Source organism: Palaemon carinicauda, chromosome 30, assembly GCF_036898095.1.
Source record: "Palaemon carinicauda isolate YSFRI2023 chromosome 30, ASM3689809v2, whole genome shotgun sequence".
Taxonomy (NCBI): domain Eukaryota; kingdom Metazoa; phylum Arthropoda; class Malacostraca; order Decapoda; family Palaemonidae; genus Palaemon; species Palaemon carinicauda.
Window position 1 is genome coordinate 67,107,188 of NC_090754.1, and position 20,000 is coordinate 67,127,187.

The following is a 20,000-nucleotide window of genomic DNA, read 5'->3' on the forward strand; positions in this document are numbered from 1 at the left end:
CTGCCTTGATCAATAGTCCAGTTTTTTTTTTTTTTTTTTTTTTTTTTTTTTTTTTTGCGTCGCTTTCCTGTGTTCTCCCGTCTCTGTTGTTATTATTATTATTATTATTATTATTATTATTATTATTATTATTATTATTATTATTATTATTATTATTATTATTATTATTATTATTATGAGAGTATCGTCCAGCACAATCACATTTTCCGTCTGATATGCGATTGTTGGCAGAGTTCGCCTAATGGTTGTGTTTGGTCCTTCCAATTTATAAATAAAAAAGCCCTATAATTAAAGTCTATAAACTCTTAAGGGTGATGATAAAGGGTGAGAGAGAGAGAGAGAGAGAGAGAGAGAGAGAGAGAGAGAGAGAGAGAGAGAGAGAGAGAGAGAGAGAGAGAGAGAAAATGGGGGCGGGGCAACTTTGAACTTTACACACCTTACCCCTTGATTATACTGTATAGGAGTCTTCAGTGTGTCTAATGAATTACGGGTGTAAGATATCTAGGTGCAAGTTATGCTTCACATTAGATTATTATCATTATTATTGTTGTTGTCTTTTTTATGAGAAAGTGTAAATAATATAATGCCATCAAAGAGTAAAACAAGGTAGAGTAGAAACTTTAGATCAAATGCAAGGAAATTCATTGCTAATAACACAAAAGTAATGTATATAGAGATATAGCATCGTCAATTAGAGAATTTAGTGAAGAGATGTTGGAGGGCATTGTTCGAGCAAGAGTTTGCAAAGACTAAGACGCACGCCAAGGTTGAAGAACATTAGCTATCCGGCTCACGTACCGCAGCCAGTGGAGCAACTCCATTAAAATGCGAACCATAGTTAAGCAATGGTCCCCCTTATTTCCAAAACATCTACATTAACTGTGGATTATATTGCTTCTATTCACCTACAAACATTCCTGTACCTTCTCAGTCCAAATACTTAAGGAAAAATAGGTTATTTTTTTTATTCCATTAACTTGAATCAAAGGTCTAGAGGTTTATTAAGATTTCAGGATCTGAAAATGTAATTACCTCCGCCAAAGAAGTTGGAAGGTGGTTATGTTTTACCCCTTGTTTTTGTGTTTGTTTGTATGTGTTTGTGTTTCTGAACAGCTCCCTGGCCACAGTTTTAATCGTAGAGTGATGGAACTTGCAGGGATTAACTGTAATGTGAAAAGCTGAAAAAGATTAAATTATGGAAGGTCAAGGTCGAAGGTCAATGCCACGGTCAGGCCAATGTCCAATTAACGTAATCAGCCATAAGTTTGGACTTCGTTGTCACAGAGACTTCAAGCTTGGTTCATATACGAGTGTATGAAAATCCACGCCAATTAACACACATTAAGGTCAAAGGTCAAGGTCAAGGTCGAGCAAGAGGTCGAGAAATAAGCTGCCGCGGCGGAGGTCTGCGCCCTACTGAGTGCCCCTCTAGTTATTAGATTGAAGTACACCGTAAATTATGCTGTTATTGATATTGGGTAAATAGTTTTCATTTATACCATTAGGCTTAGTCAAGATAGTTTTTACCTTTATTTTTTCTCACTTTCAATATTTATTGCAGTTCTAGAAGACTTGGAATTTGTGCAAGGTCAAAAAAAAAAAAAAAAAAATTTACCAGTTTTTTTTTTTTACATGGTGCCGCTACAGCCATAATGGTATTCATGTTTAGACAACGTAAAATGGGGGTACCGACTTTGTAAGTTTAGACTTTAGATAATCTTGTTTAGGTTTTTTTTTTATATATATATATATATATATATATATATATATATATATATATATATATATATATATATATATATGAGAGAGAGAGAGAGAGAGAGAGAGAGAGAGAGAGAGAGAGACATGCCTAACTACATTGGTCATACATTCAATCATGCAAAAGCTTTGTGTCTAAGTATTGATGAGCGAGACCTTTGGCTGGAATTCTCGGGTGTGTGTGTGTTAGTTTTATTAGGTGTGTTTGGGAATTAGTATTTATAAGAACAATATTTATGATTGCAATAGATGGATACTTATTTGAGCGTTATGTTTAAAAACATGTTTAAGAACAAAAGTTCTATGTTCCTATGAACTACAATATTAGTGCAATGTTTGAGAGAGGTGTATAGGCATTGCCGATATATTTTCACATGAAAGAATTTAATGTTTTTCAAATAGTTTAACAAATATTGAAGCTAAATTTTTTTTAGATATTCATGAATACTCCTGTGACTATTTAAATTTATATATATATATATATATATATATATATATATATATATATATATATATATATATATATATATATGTATATATATATATATATGTATATATATGTATCTATATATATATATATATATATATATATATATATATATATGTATATATATGTATATATATGTATATATATATATCTATATATATATATATATGTATGTATATATATATATATATATATATATATATATATATATATATATATATATATATATAAATAAATGTGTATATATATGTATATATATATATATATCTGTATATATATATATATATATATATATATATATATATATATATATATATATATATATATATATATATATATATATATATTTATATATATAAATAAATGTATATATATATATATATATATACTGTATATTTATATCTATTAACTTGAGATTCATAAGATTCATAGGCTAGTTTCCCTTCTAGGGTTAATTTAATATTATGTCGACATAAGTTATATGTTTCACAGAAATATATCAATTAGTAATGCTATGTTTAAAAGAAATTTATCAAATTAGCTATAAATGTCACCCATATTTTATTTCCTATTAGAGTTATGTATTTCAGAGACATATAATTATTTCAAATGGTTTAGAGGAATGTATTATTATTATTATTATTATTATTATTATTATTATTATTATTATTATTATTATTATTTTTATTGTTATTAGCCAAGCTACATCCATAGTTGGAAAAGCAACATGCTATAAGCCCAAGGGCTCCAACAGGGAAAAATAGCCCAGTGAGGAAAGGAAATAAGGAAATAGATAAATGATGAGAATAAATTAACAATAAATCATTCTAAAAACAGTAACAACGTCAAAACAGATATGTCCTATATAAACTATTAAGAACGTCAAAAACAGATATGTCATATATAAACTATAAAAAGACTCATGTCAGCCTGGTCAACATAAAAACATTTGCTCCAACTTTGAACTTTTGAAGTTCTTCTGATTCAACTACCCGATTAGGAAGATCATTCCACAACTAGGTAACAGCTGGAATAAAACGTCTAGAATACTGTGTAGTATTGAGCCTCATGATGGAGAAGTCCTGGCTATTAGAACTAATTGCCTGCCTAGTATTACGAACAGGATAGAATTGTCCAGGGAGATCTGAATGTAAAGGATGGTCAGAGTTATGAAAAATCTTATGCTATTTGCATAATGATCTAATTGAACGACGATGCCAAAGATTAATATCTAGATCAGGAATTAGAAATTTAATAGACCGTAAGCTTCTGTCCAACAAATTAAGATGAGAATCAGCAGCCGAACACCAGACAGGAGAACAATATCTAAAACAAGGTAGAATGAAAGAATTAAAACACTTCTTCAGAATAGATTGTTCACCGAAAATCTTGTAAGACTTTCTCAGTAAACCAATTTTTTGTGCATTTGAAGAAGACACAGACCTAATGTGTTTCTCAAAAGTAAATTTGCTGTCGAGAATCACACCTAAAATTTTAAAGGAGTCATACAAATTTAAAGAAACATTATCAATACTGAGATCCGAATGTTGAGGAGGCACTGTCCTTGACCTACTTACAATCATACTTTGAGTTTCATTACGATTCAACTTCATACCCCATAATTTATACAATGCAATAATTTTAGCTAAATCTCTATTAAGGGCTTCACCAACCCCAGATCTACATTCAGGGGATGGAATTGATGCAAAGAGAGTAGCATCATCTGCATATGCAACAAGCTTGTTTTCTAGGCCAAACCATATGTCATGTGTATATAGTATGAAAAGTTTCCAAGATATGTATTCTTGCTAGTAATATGTTAAGAGAAATGGATTAATGTCTTTCATTTCTGGTAGATATGTTTCCGTGGCCACCCATGAAGGGCAGAGGCAAGGGAGAGTGACATTGCTCTAGCAAGCAGGACAGTGCTCTAGAGACTGACCATACATCATATGATCAGCTCCCAAGCCCACTCTCCATAAAAGCTAGGACCAGGGAGAGCCAGGTAATAGTTGCTGATTATTCAGCAGGTAGACCTATAGGCTCTCCCAAATCCCCCATCCTTAGCTTAAAAGGATGGTAAGGTTGCATACACTAAAGGAACTAACTAGTCTGAGCGGGACACGAACCTCCGTCTGGCGAACACCAAGCCGAAACATCACCAATCAGGCCACATCATCCCTAAAATGAAGTCAATATGACCCCTTCAACTATTATTATTATCATTATTATTACTTGCTAAGCTACAACCATAGTTGGAAAAGCAGGGGCTCCAACAGGGAAAATAGCCCAGTGAGAAAGGAAACTAGGAAAAATAAAATGTTTAAGAATATTAACAACACCAAAACAAATATCTCCCACATAAACTATAAAAACTTTACCAAAACAAGAGGGAGAGAAACAAGACAGAACAGCGTGCCTGGGTGTACCCTCAAGCAAGAGAATTCTAACCTAAGACAGTGGAAGATCATAGTACAGAGGCTATGGCACTTCCCAAGACTATAGAACAATGGTATATACACAAACACACATACACATAAACATCCGCTTATTTTAATTTAATAAACTGTATTTTACTTTAAATAAATAACCATTAGCCATGCTTTATTACATTTCAAAACTCTTGAGTTTAAGAATGAAATTAACATCAGTATATTATGAATTGGGGGTTCGATATCAGCTGATTCTCTCTCTCTCTCTCTCTCTCTCTCTCTCTCTCTCTCTCTCTCTCTCTCTCTCTCTCTCTCTCTCTCTCTCTCTCTCTCTCTCTCACAATACGTGCATATAGAATAAGAAACAAATATCTGTTTCCTTTAAAAGTATTAATTAAATGCTACATGCACAATAAATTTCTGCTCTCCTTAAATCAATGTTCGACTGGAAGCACGGCATTCGATTTCGTCAGTTGATCTCATGATTTAGCCGACAAAGTAACGTATGTATACTAAAAAAAAAAGTATTTATAGAATCATTGTTTACGATGTCAACTGAGCTTCATTTAAACATTTTTGTTCTTTTCTATTATCAGTTTAAGTTGCAGTTTAACAACAGCTATTAACAAGTGTTTTATTTTTATTTTGGTTTGGTATCAGCTGATTCAAAGCCGACTGTATCGTGAATATGCTCACATATAATTAACAGAGTATCGGTCTTATAATTTCCTAATGTTTACTGTATTATTTGCTGACTTCTAACTCATAGTTTGACATTTTGACCGTCGTTCTTTGGCAATTTTAATAATTTTTTTTTTAATGCAAAGATTTTTGGTAAATTTCACGTTTTGCCTTTTGTTTTTAACATTTTTGTTATTATTATTATTATTATTATTATTATTATTATTATTATTATTATTATTATTATTGGCTAAGCTACAACCCTAGTGGGAAAAGCGGGATGCTGTAAACCCAGGGGCTCCAAGAGGGAAAATAGCCCATTGAGGAAAGAAAACAAGGAAAAATTAAGTATTTTAAGAACAGTAACATTAAAATGGATATCTCCTATATAAACTATAAAAACTTTTAATAAAACAAGAGGAAGAGAAATAAGATAGAATAGTGTGCCCAAGTGTACCCTTAAGCAAGAGAACTCTAATCCAAGATAGTGGAAGACCATGGTACAGAGACTATGGCACTACCCAAGTCTAGAAAGCAATGATTTGCTTTTGGAATGTCCTTCTCCTAGAATAGCTGCTTAACATAGCTAAAGTACCTTTTACCCCTACCAAGAGAAAAGTAGCCACTGAACAATTACAGTGCAATAGTTAACCCCTTGGAGGAAGAAGAATTGTTTGGTAATCTCAGTGTTGTAAGGTGTATGAGGACAGAGGAGAATATGTAAAGAATAGGCCAGACTATTCGGTGTGAGTAGGCAAAGGGAAAATGAACCGTAACCAGAGAAGGATTCAATGTAGTACAGTTTGGCCAGTCAAAGGACCCCATAACTCTAGCGGTAGTATCTCAATGGGTGGCTGGTGCCCTGACAAACCTACTACCTATATTTAGTTATTTTTAGCTCTAAATTTCACGTTTTGAATCGCGTTCTTGTGGGATTTTTCTTGTAAACAAATTTGGCGTAAAATTTAGCGTTACTTCGTTATACGGTATATCGTCCTTCTTAAACGAGGCAAGTTTGATATTTGTAATGCTCTTTCGATAAACCTGCGCCCATCACGTTTAATCGATTTAAATTTCGGTTTAGTGACGCACAGCTGGATGTCAACAGATCTCTTCAAATCTTAGGTGTGATTCTCGACAGCAAATTTACTTTTTAGAAACACATTAGGTCTGTCTCTTCTTTAATTCCTCAAAAAAATTAGTTTATTGAAAAAGTCTTTCCAGATTTTCGGTGATTAATCTATTCTAAGAAGTGTTTTAATTCTAATATTCAACCTTGTTTCGAATATTGTTTTCTTGTCTGGTCTTCAGCTGCTGATTCTCATCTTAATTTGTTGGACAGGAGCCTATATTCTATTAAAATCTTATTCCTGATCTAGATATTAATCTCTGGCACCGTCGTTCAATTAGTTCATTATGCATATTGCATAAGATTTTTCATAATTCTGACCATCCTTTACATTCAGAGCTTCCTGGACAGTTCTATCCTGTTTGTAATACTAGACAGACAGTTAATTCTAATAGCCAGGCCTTCTCCATCATGAAGTTCAATACTACACAATATTCTAGAAGTTTTATTCCAGCTGTGACCAAGTTGTGGAATGATCTTCCTAATCGGGTAGTTGAATCGGTACAACTTCAAAAGTTCAAACTTGCAGTTTGTTTAGTCTTTTTATAGTTTACATATGAAATATCTGTTTTGATGTTTTTACTCTTTATAAAATATTTTATTAATTGTTAATTATTTCTCATATATTTTTTTATTTCCTTATTTACTTTCCTCACTGGGCTATTTTTCCGTGTTGGGGCCATTGGGCTTATAGCATCTTGCTTTTCTTACTAGGGTTGTAGCTTAGACACTATTACTACTACTACTACTACTACTACTACTCAGGTGTCAATACTTCATGCGTTAGTCAGCAATTTTCGCTAGTGGAAAAAAGAATTGGAAGAATGAAAATATGTATTAATTCATTTTATTGCTGGTAATGATTTATTCAGGAGCTCAAACTCGATGTAAAAGCTTTGAACATTATCTTATTTTTGCTCATATTCATTTTCAACCCTACATTTCTGCTTATATACTCAAATCTATCATCTTTTGCAGTTCCTCCCACGATTCACTAAACAGAACTATGTTATCTGAAAATCTTATTTTCAATGTGTACGTTTGATAAGTCTCTCTCTTGTTTCTTTCTTATCCGCCTTGTACTCCTGTAATATTTAGGTTGTGTTGAGTTTTAAATGATTCTAATCACCACAGATTAATCCTTCGTCTTTTTTCATATGATTTTATGGCCGAGGTGTGTTACGGCGCATTGTAAACCCTCCAATTCCAGTGAAATTCATGCTTCAATTAATAATAAAAAAAAAAGAACTTCAAAATTTCTGCTTCTTGTATCTCATCTTGTCAAATTTCTCTATTTTGGTGACGTTTCCTCATCCAGTGTTGCGTCATATTTCAGAGTTCTTCATCTGGTGTTTTCCCTTTCTCTCTCCTTCATCTGGTGTTCTCCCTTTCTCTCTTCTTCATCTGGTGTTCTCCCTTTCTCTCTTCTTCATCTGGTGTTCTCCCTTTCTCTCTTCTTCATCTGGTGTTCTCCCTTTCTCTCTTCTTCATCTGGTGTTCTCCCTTTCTCTCTTCTTCATCTGGTGTTCTCCCTTTCTCTCTTCTTCATCTGGTGTTCTCCCTTTCTCTCTTCTTCATCTGGTGTTCTCCCTTTCTCTCTTCTTCATCTGGTGTTCTCCCTTTCTCTCTTCTTCATCTGGTGTTCTCCCTTTCTCTCTTCTTCATCTGGTGTTCTCCCTTTCTCTCTTCTTCATCTGGTGTTCTCCCTTTCTCTCTTCTTCATCTGGTGTTCTCCCTTTCTCTCTTCTTCATCTGGTGTTTTCCCTTTCTCTCTCCTTCATCTGGTGTTCTCCCTTTCTCTCTTCTTCATCTGGTGTTCTCCCTTTCTCTCTTCTTCATCTGGTGTTCTCCCTTTCTCTCTTCTTCATCTGGTGTTCTCCCTTTCTCTCTTCTTCATCTGGTGTTCTCCCTTTCTCTCTTCTTCATCTGGTGTTCTCCCTTTCTCTCTTCTTCATCTGGTGTTCTCCCTTTCTCTCTTCTTCATCTGGTGTTCTCCCTTTCTCTCTTCTTCATCTGGTGTTCTCCCTTTCTCTCTTCTTCATCTGGTGTTCTCCCTTTCTCTCTTCTTCATCTGGTGTTCTCCCTTTCTCTCTTCTTCATCTGGTGTTCTCCCTTTCTCTCTTCTTCATCTGGTGTTCTCCCTTTCTCTCTTCTTGATAACCGTTTAGTTGGTCACTTGTTGTATATCAGATTCTGCTTATGTATCACTGAAACAAGTCATCCGAGTTCGGTGACTTCCTATGTTAAATCTCTTAGATTCACCTTCGTAACAGTAATTTTTCCTTGTGGTTCATATCGTTCCAATTGTTTCGCATAGTTTTATCAATAATTTTGACTATATTGCGAAGTCTAATATCCATGTCATTCTCCCCTTCATTTTTTTCAAATCTATGATTTACTACTATTTATTACTCTGTTTAGTTTTGAACATTATATCATCAATTTTATTGAAGGTTTCCCCCTTCTGGTGACATCCAAATCTGATTATGTATATTGATGATTAGAAAAAAATCTTATACTTTTCAAATTTTTTTTTTTTTTTTTTTTTTGATGAGAGAGAGAGAGAGAGAGAGAGAGAGAGAGAGAGAGAGAGAGAGAGAGAGAGAGAGAGAGAGAGAGAGAGAGAGCTCAAAAGCATCTATAGCTCTGCTTCCTTTGACTTGAAAGTCTCCAATAGGAATCCCTATTTTATACCCAGACAATCTGCATCATCTTACAGGTATATCATTGTAGGGGATCATAATATTACTATTTTCACATTTAACTCTGGCTCTTAGGGTGATTCCTGAAAATTCTTTTAATTATTGGAGTAAAAGGCGTCACTTGTGATTGCAAATTTCTTATGCATAAAGAAACCAACAATTTCCTTGCAGGCACCTTGTCCTTTTCTATTGTAACAGGAGTTAGTATTCGCCTAATATTCCACCAGTTCTTAATTCAATATGTCCTGGTCATCTTACTTCTTGCACTACAGTAATTTCTATTTTGTATTTCATCCACACAGCCTGTGGAATTATATACTGTTATATCTCATGCGCTTATGAGTAAGATCTGTCCGTGAACTGACTTGCTGTTTCAGTAATTATTAATTATCCGTGATTTTGGTTTTCTGCTCTCCCTTTTGGGGTGTTTTGAAGCAGCTATCTGCAAGCATTTAGTTGCCTTATGTCATTCTCATTATATGTTGCCTTGCACATGTTCATTTATATATATATCTATATATACATTATGTATATTTTATATATACATATATATAATGTATAATTGTATATATATATATATATATATATATATATATATATATATATATATATATATATATATATATATATACACATACACAATACAGTATATAATAGATTTACCGTGTAGGCGGTATATCTTATCAATCCATGTTTTGCCAACAGTTATATAAGCGGATGAGTAACGATAACTTTGGGTGTGGAGGAAATGCCCCCTAAATGTCGATGAAGTTACTGGCAGCAAGGTGACATATTGGGTTTAAGGAGATAGAAAAACTGTCTCTTCAGATTCTACTCTCGATGCCTGACGGTTGATCTGACTGGAACTAGTATGGACCGGCAGGGGTCACATGCTTTAGTTAGATAGGCACAGCGCATCACAAAGGACTGGTTATCCTTCAATGAATCTAGCCAATGAATCCTTTGAGCTCTTTGCGGTAATAGGCGTAGATAATAATGATAATAATAATAATAATATGCATCTAAGTAAACTAAAATCACGGGTTCCTCCCAGCGTCTCCATCAACCTCAATTAAACATTGTGACTTTTCTGCCTCCATATTTTACCTAAGATTGGAGAGATAATTTAAGGATCTGGATAGGAGTCAAAGAGAGAGAGTATGATTTGCAATGCTTATACTGTAACGTATTACAGAATAGAAACGAGCTCCCTAGCTTTGTAAGTTTCGTTACAGGCTACAAATACAAGTGCACCCCCATAGCAGGGGGCTTAATGCTGTCAGTGCACCTCACACTGTGCACTGTATGCATTCTTGCTGATTTCACTTATTAACTCTCTACTCTAACTATACTTTCATTCCAGCTTCCTTCCTTCTACATAACTGTCTAAAATATTTTTTGTACTACGAGTGGCCGGGATTTTCCGCATTTGTAAATACATGCTCATTCAAGGCCTGTCTTTGACGTTCATGACTTGCATATATTTGAATGAAATGGTGTACACATACCACACACATACACACATATATATTATATGTATGTACAATATATATATATACATATATATATATATATATATATGTGTGTGTGTATGTATGTATATATATACTACATATATATATATATATATATATATGTGTATATATATAGTGTTCAAATGAGCCATATATTTTTGATACATTGATGTCTTGATTCTCTTAGCGACCTCGGGATCAGAGCCCCAGGAGAAATCACACAAAGACAATAGCTTTTGACCGGCCGGGAATCGAATCCTGGTCCAGGAAACTTGTATAAAACAGTGACATACCACTTGGCCACGAAGAAAACTCTTTCTTCGTGGCCAAGTGGTATGTCACTGTTTATACAAGTTTCCTGGACCAGGATTCGATTCCCGGCCGGTCAAAAGCTATTGTCTTTGTGTGATTTCTCCTGGGGCTCTGATCCCGAGGTCGCTAAGAGAATCAAGACATTAATGTATCAAAAATGTATAGCTAATTTGAATATGAAAAAAATGTATAAATCTGCAAAATTTATCAGAAATATAGTGTGTTGCGTTGGAGATAGGACGAAGTTGTTTTCTAATCCGTGTTTTTTTGTAAGGATCCCGACCACATTTAACAGGGTTTTGAGGTAAAACGTTATTAAGTGTTTTTATCAAAGGGCAACGACATATTCCTTTGGTTTTTTATGCGAATAGGCTCTGGAAGGGTTTTTTTTTTTTTTTTTTTTTTTTTTTTTTTTTTTTTTTGAGCCTAAATAATTCCTTTTGTCATAGAAATGTTCCATTCTTTGCTTGAAGGCCGATCGGTCTTTTCCCTGAAAAAAAAAAAATTACAAACTCAATTACAAGATTGGGAATTGTTTATCAGGTGAAAGTGGTAATATTTCATAAAGATTACAACTTTGGCAATAAATCGTTGAGAAATTTCTGAGACGTTTCACTCGCATTTGGATGTAGCGAACTAACTCCACCTTGATTGACCTCCTGACTGATAACTGGTTTTGGAAGGAGAGGCTTTATACTTTCCCCCAGGGAAAACTTTTTTATTCCGATGAAGTCTTATGAAATGACGGTGTAAGTTTTGAAGTGTTCCAATATATCCACGATTTACTTTCGTTTGATTTTCATTCTGCTTTTCAAAGAAAATGCCAAATCTTTTATTATTTCACATGGAACGATATTTGATTTTATATTTTTTACCTCTAACAAAGTTGAGAGGCTATGTTTTCGCCCCTGTTTGTCTGTATGTTTGTTTGTGAAGAACTCCCTGACCACAATTTTTCTCAGAGTTGTGAAACTTTCAGGGATTAATTGTTATATTGAGTCGTGGAAGTGATTCAATTTTGAAAGTCCTAAATCAAAGGTTAAGGTCAAGGTCGTGCAAACGGTCGACCAAATTAAACCAAACCTTAAGCCCAGGTTCGATTATGGTTGTCACAGACTTCAAATACGTCTACGGTCTAAACTGATTCTAGGAAAGGCATGCTGGTTTCGAGAAATAAGTTGCCGTGGCGGAGATCTGCACCCGGGTTTTTTTTTTTTTTTTTTTTTTTTTTGTGGGGGGGGGGGGGGGTAAGAATGCTTGCGGACTAACGCTGTTCAGTACTCAAATCATACGGTAGAAATATAACGTGTCTATTGCCACACATCATACTTCAAAAGCGAAAACGCGCAGAATCACTATTATTTTTATTCTGAAAGCATTTAGGTACAGCTACGCCCAAGGTCTTTCATGCGTCCTAAATTTATAATCACACTAAAGTAGGAGTTAATGCGTCAGACTATCACTAACTCATTCATATATATATATATATATATATGTGTGTGTGTGTGTGTGTGTATGCATATATATATATATATATGTGTGTGTATATATATATATATATATATTTATAATGTGTGTGTTTGACATTTTTGAAATTACATTATAATTATGTATATATATATATATATATATGAGAGCGTGAGAGTCTCTCTCTCTCTCTCTCTCTCTCTCTCTCTCCCCATCATCATCTCTCACTGCCAGGAGAAGTGTCTTAATTTAGAAGCCACTCTGTATGCAACAAATGAATTTCAGTCCCTCTAAATCATTTTGCTCAAAATGCTCAACGAACCGTGTCGCCTAATTCCAGATTGTATCCGGATAACCCACACAACGGAAGGGCTTCCTTATCTGCAGTAAACAAGGTGAAAATGTCGCTGCGTTTTGTTGCCTAAGCTCACACACATCCTTCACATTAATCATTATATATATATATATATATATATATGTATATGTATTTATAAAATGTGTTTATATATATAATATATATATATAAATATATATATATATTTATATATATATATATATATATTGTATATATATATATATTTATATATAAATGAATATATATATATATATATATATATGTGCATATATATATCTATGTATATATATGTGCATATATATATCTATGTATATATTTATATATGCATATATATATATATTATACATATACATATATTCATAAATAGTTTCATTGATTAGTTGATTGCGATAGACAGAATGTAGAACACTAAAGGTTTACACAAAAGAGTACTTTATGTCTATCAGTGTTCATTACAAAAGAGTTAAGTAAAAAAGATTAGATGTAAACATGGCTGTATGTAGCATACGCGACCAATATAAGTAACACGAGATAACATGGATAGTGATACATTGTGGAGGAAATTGAGTAGTGTGGCATAGGTTAAAAGAACTCTAACCAAGCAAACGCTTATTATGATCCCAGCACTTATGAGAGAAAGGCTGATTTTGTGTGAAAATGACTCTTGTGACAAGGTTATCTTATGGATGGTTTGATGCGAAAAGTAGCCAGAGAGAGAGAGAGAGAGAGAGAGAGAGAGAGGAATTAAAGGGTCGTGAATAGAGTAGAGACTGATGTTTGCGGATGGATGTGCTGACTGGGTATAGTAAACAAAACCTACATAAACTAGTAGAAGAGCCTAAAGTGTTTGTAAGAGGAGAAAGTTGGGAGTAAACGTAAGCAAAATTAGTTATAAAACTATATGGAAATAAGGAATAATGTAAGGATTTTTAGTATGTATGGTTGAAGAAGGAAGACGTTTGATTTAGACAGATACGTTGAAGAATATATATATATATATATATATATATTATGTGTGTATGTATGTATGTATATATATGTATTTATGTGTGTATATATATATATATATATATATGTATGTATGTATGTATGTATATGTATGTATTTACGTGTATGTTTATATATATATATATATGGGTGTGTGTATGTGTATGTGTGTGTGTGTGTGTGTATTGTGTGTGTGTAGTTGTTGATGAGAAAAAAAAACGAGCAATTACCGTATGCCTGTGAAGACCCGAAAACAATTGTAGATGCGTTGAGAGTTCTGTCAAGGTCAGTGCTTGAAAAGGAGAGACTGTGGAATCAGTTCTTTATAATGGTGACAAACTTTAGATGTTGCTGATTATTTAATCCTGTGCACGATGCTCTTCCACACTTACATTTTATAATCCTTGTAAGTACTCAAGTCACATCCCTCCTGCCATATTCATCAGAGACCAAGGATGAATTAATGACGTTCAAAACATTTGGTTTCTTTGTGTTTAGTTTTTATGCGCCGTTCATCCCTTGAAGACAGTCGATTTAATGCGAGACATCCGTTTATGTGTGTGCTTGAAGTTTTATGTATTGCATTCGTTCATTATAGGAAATAGTCATAAAATCGTTGATTCCCAAGCTTCAAAAATAAAGATAAGTTTTGCTTTTAACTTGTCTCGTCATCCTTGACATGATTATCTTTTAAAAAAAAAAAAAAGAAAAAAAAAAAAAATATTTACAGAACGCATATTTGTTTGGCATCTTTTAAGGAGTCCTGCGACGTTGGTGAATTTCAATAACCTTGCAGTGGTCTCTTGTGTTATTTGCTATCATGACGTCTAAGTTATCCACCCTTTATTTGCTCAAACAGGTTGCGAGGGCTTCTCTTATAGATGGTGCAGTCTTTGCACTCCCGCAGTGCTCTCTCTCTCTCTCTCTCTCTCTCTCTCTCTCTCTCTCTCTCTCTCACACACACACACAAGTATCAGGTATTTATAGGGTGAGACTGCTACCCCTATGCAATCGCCCATTCATCTCAAGGGGTGCGTTTTGTTATGTTGGTGACCCATACAAGTACTTGCCAAACCCAATTGCGTGATTTAGACGACCAACTAACTAATAGTACTGCGATCTTGTTAATGCTTCTGCCATTTCTCGTAACAGGCAGGGGCTCCAGTAAAAAAAAAAAAAAAAAAAAAAAAGAACTACCAGTCCTTAAAATAACCGTAATTAATTTTCTGAAACCTGGATGAACCCCTAATGTTGGAAACTTCCCGCACGTCGACCCCCTAACAAGCTTATACTCACGCCACCTGTTAACTCTTTCCAGGTTTTGAGGGGTTTGTCTCCTCATGCGGTCTTAGACTTGTTAGGTAATATGATTTTTCTCCAAACTCTCAAAATACTCTGGTCGCCTTTTTACCTCTTGAAGTCTCTCAACTAGTCTCGCCCTTTCAAATTCCTATACTACTCCTCAACAGTTCATCTCAACCTTGCCGTCCTTATTGGCTATGGATGGCTTATTTGGTTTATAATAATAATAATAATAATAATAATAATAATAATAGGAAAAGCAGGATGCTATACGCCCAAGGGCTCCAACAGGAAAAAATAGCCTTGTAAGGAAAGAAAAAAAGGAAACAAATAAACTTCTAGAGAGGTAATGAGCAATTAAAAAGCATTACGAACTGTAACAAGATTAAAAATAGATGTTTCATACATAAACTATGAAGAGAAACTTATGTCAGCCTGTTCAGCATGAAAACATTCTCTGCAAGTTTGAACTTGCTAAGTCATCAGTAGCCATTGCTTGGCCCTCCCTAGTCCTAACTTGGGTGTAAAGGGAGCTTAGCCAATGATCAGGTGTATATATTGTGGGTATCTAAAGAAATTGTTTAATACCGTCTTCTTGACACTAGAGCAATCAGTAAAACCTTTAAAAAAACTACGACCTTTTTTTATTTTATTTGCATTAAATATCTACATTGCTCTTTCATAAGCAAGTTGGCTTAACAGTCCATTCTTAAATTTCTGTTTTCGCTTGAGGTATTCCGCAACGTACTATAATACCATCATTCATATTATTTATTCCTAAATGCTTATAGAAATAACCCCTAACATTGATCACCATTCACTGTCACATTTATCGCTCTATTTACCTCTCTTTCATTTACCTTCATTACGTCAGTCTTTTTCATGTTTGCTCTCGACTGTGTCCATATGCAAATTTGAATTTCCTTTCATAGTTTTTTGCAGTTTCTCTTCACTATCGCCAACTAGTCCTTTCAACTATTTCCATTACATTATTCACTTTATTTTCCTTATTCCAAATTTTTGCATCTACATCCACGGTCCTTTCTCTTTATTTGTAAAGAAAACAATGCTAATTGGGCTTAATGGAAGGAAACTGCAGAAAATACTTAGTTTTAAAATATTTTTAAGGTTTTCCAGACTTAATGGTTAATGGAATGCATGTCACAAAATTTAGCGAAAAGGTAGAACCGGGAGTAAGAAACGGGAAGAGACATGTTTGTGGAAGATATTGTTGTAACGTATGAAGGGGTTATTGAATGCGAATAAAAACTAGTTCAAGCAGTTTAGAATGGATTCTTTTGTAATGTGGCGATTAGTAAAAGTGAATTATATGTTAGTATAGATAAAAGGGTTGGATCAGTATTAAATTTAATGTTCTTCGTGGAAAGTGACTATAATCCAAAAGTGCAAGGACACCCTAGGGGGGTAGTGCTATCGATCCACCTCAAATGGTACACTGTGGGCATTATTTGAAAGTCTGCAGTCGCTTTTCAATCCTTAACTTCACTCACTTTGTAGCCTTCTACTATACATCTGTTCCCTCTTCCTTCCGTCGTGCTGTCTAGACTGGGGTTCGATTCCCATTCAAACTCGTTAGTTTCTTTGGTCGCTGATCCTCACCATTCTTGTGAGCTAAGGGTGCGGGGTTTTGGGGGAGCCTATAGGTCTACTTGCCTAGTCATTAGCAGCCATTGCCTGGCCCTCCCTGGTCGTAGTTTGGGTGGAGAGGGGGTTTGGGTGCTGATCATATGTATATATGGTCAGTCTCTAGGGCATTGTTCTGCTTGCTAGGGCAGTGTCATTGTCCTTGCCTCCGCCACTCATGAGCAGCCTTTAAACCTTTAAACAGGGGCGATGAATGTCTTTCCAATTCCCAGTCCAAATTCATAAAACCAGGAAAGGAAGATCTATACAAGGTTTTAGAGCTACGAATATTTTGGAAGTTTTACTGCACATGGGGCTTCATCTGCGAATCGGCTGTTATTCAGGTGTGAATGTGGCAGTGACTGCTAATAATTCTGAAGTAAACAAAAGACCCACTTCTTAAAGACGGGGAATTGTCAAGAGAATTTTCTTTAGAATTGTGTGTGTGTGTGCTTGGCTCTTTTCTTTGCATGGAGTTTCTATTTATATAATTGAAATTTTTATTTCAATATTTACATTTTCTCCCCTGTTCAAATATAGATTTTCCTCTATACCTCGTATTCTCATATGCCTCTTGTATTTTGCGAGTGCGTGCTCGCGCACTTGTGTGTCAGACTGTATGTGGCTTGTGTTTGATAATACAACTGCATTAAATTGTAATGATTAGGAACTATAAAAGGATTTTCGAGCAGATAGCGGAAGGTGTTATCATAATTACCTCAATTTTATTTCAAGGTCATATCATTATTGAAGGGAGTAGTCACAATGAACACTCATTTTGAATTTTATGATACGAAATTTAAGGTTATTTGTATAAATTATGTCTCTCTCTCTCTCTCTCTCTCTCTCTCTCTCTCTCTGTATATGTATATATATATATATATATATATGTGTGTGTGTGTGTGTGTGTGTATTTATATATATATATATATATATATATTATGTATATATATGTATATATACACACATAATTTTGCACATTTAAATACCTCTTAATCTCGAAATCTCTTTTTCTTGGGATTAGACCCAAGGGGGAATAAACTTTATGATAAGAGCTTCTCTCTGTTTGATTGATCGATTGATTGATTTGATGTTTCATGGCATCCTAGCTTCTCTCTGTGTCGCCCGGTGGCAAGTCACGGCCAACCGGAAGCTATTAACATAAAGTTTATTCCCCCTTGGGTCTCTGATCCCGAGGGAGAGAGAGTTCGATATTAAGAGGTATTTGTGGATTATATGAATATATGTATATATATAGTCATCATTATCAGCCGTTGCTAGACCAGTGCAGCACAAAGGCGTCGGACTTTTATTTGTGTTCCATTTACCGGAATCCAGACATGGATGATTCTATCTTCGATTGTCTTCTTACCATTATGGCTTAGATACAAGAAGATGATAGAAAGGCTTCTTTTGTCTTTGTTGGTGATTTTAATGCTCACCATAGGGAGTAGTTAAGTTCTATCTCTCCTACCGATCGCCATGGCTTAAGAGCTTTAGACTTTGCCTCGGAATCAGGCTGTGAGCAAATCATAAATGAAGCTACTCACAGGTCTGGTAATTGCTTGGACCTCGTATACACTGACTCCTCTGGCGTTATAACTAGTAAGGTTGGTTCTCCAGTCGGAACATCTGATCATGCCTTGATTTCATTAGTAGTGAAGACTGAGCAGCCTGTCCCTGATATATCATACTCTTGTAAAATGTATATGAAATCCCAAGCAGACTGGAATGGGATTTTGCATGATCTTTTGTGCTTGAATTGGTCACAATTATATAGTAGTGTAGATCCTGTTGTCCCTTTGAATGAGAATCTAGTCAACATAATTGATAGGCGTATCCATTCTCGTTTGCTAAGGTACCGAGTGAAGGACAAACCGTGGTTCAATGATGATTGTAGACGTGCTTTTTTGGAGAAGCAGGAGGCGTATCATCTTTGGAAGGGTAACAGATCAGATTTGACCTGGAACAACTATACTAAGCTTCGAGCTTTTGCTCAGAGAGTTTATGCCTCAACTGAAAAGGAGTACAATTTAACCATAAAAGAAACCCTTTCTGGTACAACTCAGGAACATAAATGGTGGTCTACCCTTAAATCTGCACTCTTTGGTGTAAATGGAACAGTTCCTCCTTTACTTAAACCAGATCGCTCAGTTACTCACTGTCCAAAGGAAAAGGCAACCCTGTTGGCTGATGTTTTTGGCAGTAAACAGAGTAATGAAAAACTTGAACTTCCTCATTCCTGTTTTCCTGAGGCTAAACTAAGTAGTTTAGCTTTTCGATCTCGTGAGATTAAAGCTCTGTTGATGGACCTTGATGCTTATGGAGGTGTAGACTCAAATGGCATTTTTCCTTTGTTTTTTATAAAGACAGCAGATTTCTTAGCTCCAAAGTTATCTGTTATTTTGCGCAAGTTAGCAAGAAGAGGAGCTTTTAGTACTTGTTGGAGAATTGGTAATGTTACTCCTCTATGTAAATGTGTTTGTGGTAGCTCAAGTCCCACTGATTACCGCCCAATTTCCATAACTCCCATATTATCTAAAGTTTTTGAACGTCTTCTGGCAAAACGTCTTAATAGGTTTGCTGAAGGTAATCATCTATTCCCAAGTTTGCAATTTGGTTTTCGTAAAGGCCTTGGAACATGTGATGCCCTTCTTACAATCTCCAATGCTGTATAGAAATCCCTTGATTGTGGTCAGGAAGTTCGTATGATTGGTCTTGATTTTAGTGCTGCCTTTGACTGTGTTAATCATGAGGCCCTTGTTTTCAAACTCAAACAGTTGGGAGTGGGAGTGGGTGGGTCGTTTCTTAGCATTATTATTGATTTTTTAAGTAATAGATCTCAAAGGGTTGTTGTTGATGGGCACCATAGTGAGTATAGGAATGTGTGATATCTTGTGTACAGGGTAGTGTTCTTGGCCCATTACTTCATACTATATACACATGACATGTGGTTTGGCTTAGAAAACAATCTTGTTGTATATGCAGATGACGCTACTCTCTTTGCATCAATTCCATCCCCTGAATGTAGATCTGGGGTTTGTGAATCCCTTAATAGAGATTTAGCTAAAATTAGTGCGTGTTGCAAATTATGGGGTATGAAGTTGAATCGTAATAAAACTCAAAGTATGATTGTAAGTAGGTCAAGGACGGTGACTCCTCAACATCCAGATCTCAGTATTGATAATGTTTCTTTAAATTTGTATGACTTAAAATTTTAGGTGAGATTC

General features: G+C 34.8%; 1 protein-coding gene and 1 long non-coding RNA gene across 2 annotated transcripts in view; one reads left to right on the forward strand and one right to left on the reverse strand.

Annotated features, from left to right (window-relative positions):
* LOC137623247 (uncharacterized) overlaps positions 1-20,000 on the forward strand; it is a 234,255-nt gene that overhangs the window by 102,241 nt on the left and 112,014 nt on the right. The window lies entirely within an intron of this gene.
* The window catches only part of LOC137623245 (transient receptor potential channel pyrexia-like), a 64,175-nt gene that overhangs the window by 28,448 nt on the left and 15,727 nt on the right, over positions 1-20,000 (reverse strand). The gene's annotated exons all lie outside the window — the stretch shown is intronic.